Here is a 3,288-nt window from a genome sequence, read left to right on the forward strand (position 1 = left end):
TTCCAACTTGGACAAATATGGAAACCCAAGTCTTAACAATAAGAGATAATAATGAAAAACTCAAAGAACTAACATTTGACTATCTGTCTATGGAGCCTCTAAAATTGAGTTGGATTTTGGGATACACCCTATAACATCCTAATAAACAAATACCAAAATCAATAAAAGGAGTCATCTGGAATACAAGATGGCTCGATAACTGACTCTAGAGTGCTCAACTGGATCGATGGTGCGTTGATGTCGATCCGCATTACCTGCGTCTACATCATAATACGATGCAGGCCAACTGGTATCAGTACATCGAATGTATGAGTATGCGAGTTGGAGTGCTAACAACATAGTCTACAAAGAGTCTGAAAGAAACTGAGAAACTTGCATGACTCAATTCAACTTAACATAACTGATCATATCAATATAAATCAATTTAAAAACAAGTGTGATATAAAGAAAGGTTTTTTAAAAAGCATGTTGTGAAAAGGTTTTTTAAAAAGCATGTTGTGAACTCTGTGTTTATGCATAGATACAATTAACTCTAAGACGTAAAAATACAAATAACTTGTGTATATAAAATTACAATAAGTTCAGTGGAGTTTCTTTAACTGACAATCATCACATAAGAACTATAGTGATGATACAGCGATCTACCTCACGCTGCCAGCGCATACTATACCCGACAAAAGGTACAGGACCTGAACTCTTAATGGATCCACTAACCTACTATGAAAAGGGTTCATCTAAAAAGTACGATCCTTTTCTACCCATGGTGGCTATATGGTTTTATGAAGACGTGAGTTATCTGAACTCATGCTCATCCGCGATTCAGTGCTCAATAGTAGTCCAAAAATATACTATCTCTTATGTTTTGAAAACATACTTCTTCTGTAATTTGATATTAGTGCTCAGAAATAGCTTAAAGGTTATCTTGGAAATCTTAGTTTCCATGTGTACTTCATTTAGAAAGCTATTACTCCTTTTAAACTAGCCCAAAGAAACTTTGGAAATTTCAGTTTCCTTTATTGTTTAAATGTGAAAACATTTCCTGGAAACCTCTTTGGGATACATTGTCCCCATATACTTCTTTAAAGAAAGAATTTCAACTTTAATCTTTTTTGAACTCAACTCTTAAGTATTAAAACAAAGTTAAAACATTTGTAAAAGACTTCTTGAAAACTTAAAATGATTTTATCTTACTTATTTTACTCTTACTTAACTAGATATTTAAGTATTAAAACAAAGTTAAAAGCATTTTTAAAAATACTTCTTGAAAGGACTCTAAGAACTTTCTAAACTTACTTTTTCAGTTTTAGACTTGAATTTTAACTTCTTTAACTTTGATCTCAACTTTCCTTGAATTGAAATATGGATTCAAAGATCATGATCTTATGTTTATGGACGATTTCATGATATTTAGATGTACCATAGAGTGTTAGAATCAACTAGGAAACATAGGTACATTACTTAATAATTAGTATGGAAAGATGGGGGAAGAATGGAGAGAATTGGTGTCCATGATGCTTGTCGCGCCCCATTTTTTTGGTCAAAAACGGGTTTTGTGCATGACCTAACAACTCTTTTGGATTTTAGTTTAAAGAGTCGCCACCTAACGAACTAAGGCGCGTTAGAGAACCTATCTAACCTAACTAAATATATCTAAGGTCAACGAGTCAGAGATCAGGGTAAGGGTTCAAATTACCTCGAGGGGAAGGTGTTAGGCATCCCTCAAGGTAATTTGAACCCCTACCCTGATCTCTGGTTTGTTGACCTTAGCTAGACTTAGTTAGATTAGATGGGTTCCCTAATGCACACATTAATTCGTTAGGTGACGACTCATCAAAACCAAAATGCCAAAACAATGGTGAGGTCATGCAAAAAAAACTTTTTTTGATGAAAAAAAGAGGTGTGATAGAATGACGACTCTGCTGGGGATATTAGGTACTTATCATTACGTGTTTCATGCTTATTTATGTGGGTTTACTTTATTTTGATTATTTTATCATTTTTTAGGTGTTTACCATGTTTAGTTATTATTGTGTGGCTTTATTTACTATCTTCTTTCCATGTTTCATCCCTTTCCTCTTCCTTATTTCTTTATTATCATGTTTCACCTTTTCCCTTTTCCCTTATTTGTTTACTTACATGTTTAATCTCATACCCTCTTTCCTTATTTGCATGATTTTTAATGTCTATATGTTTACTTTTCTTTACTTATTTATAGTTATTTATTTATCACTTTTATTAAACTTTTTATGTGTTACTGCTTTCCAATCTAAATGCTAAATGTTACTGCTTTGATAGCTGACATTCCGTTCATACTTCCCCCATTGGGACCCTCTTTCTTATTTTGTTAATTTGTTCTCGTGATGTTGTGCTTGTGAAACTCTCACAACTACTCCAATTCACTTCAAACACCCATTATAGAGAGTCAGCATATGCATGGATGTAACAGATAGTTTTACTACGACGAAATCACGATGCTCTCGCATAGAATTCCTTTCAAGTTTGTGTCAAACCAACTCTTTGAAGTCCTAGTTAAGTCATACATGCTGCATAAACCCTAGGTTGTTTGACCTATGGTGTTAATCCACATAATTAGTAACCACCCTATCGTCTAAAGGGCCCCAACACCCTTTAGAAAAAGTGCATACTGACGTGTCAATGTGATCATAATAATTAAATCAAGTAAACTTTGCCAAAATGGAGTTTAGAAGTTGTTTGTTATTTTAGAAGAGTCATGGATGAGTACGAATTCTCAAGCCCTCAAATGGTTACCATTAGCAGCCCTGTGCAGCAGCGCGAACCCCAGCAACAACTCCGGTCAGCAACTGCACGGAAATGGCGGAACTCCGTGAGTCTTCTCCTTCCTTTTGTTTTCTCTTCTCCGGCAGGGACAGCCAACAGCAGCCGCAACCGGTGACCAGCACACCTCCGGTTAGAAGCGATGGTTCAGCCCCTCCAACAGCGATCTAAAGCAATCTCTAGCTCCGGCAGAGAGCTCCGTCAAAGGCTGAAATTTGGATCGGTGGAAGACGGATCTCAAACGATTCAATGTTTATTTTCAATAGTTAGTCTAAATCTAAGTGTTAGCATGTTTTACTCCTTAATTGAGTGTGCTTCTTTTGAAAATTAGAATCAAAATACTTGTTTAATGATGATGCTTTGGCTTCCTAGAAACTCCGATGTTTTGTTAGTTTTATGCTCTCTCATCTATAATCTATAGAGTTATGGGAACTGGCCGAAATTTGAAAAGTTGAATCATTAAATTTAGAATATTATTTTTATTTTTATTGT

This window comes from Solanum lycopersicum, chromosome 2 (genome assembly GCF_036512215.1).
Source record: "Solanum lycopersicum chromosome 2, SLM_r2.1".
Taxonomy (NCBI): Eukaryota; Viridiplantae; Streptophyta; class Magnoliopsida; order Solanales; family Solanaceae; genus Solanum; species Solanum lycopersicum.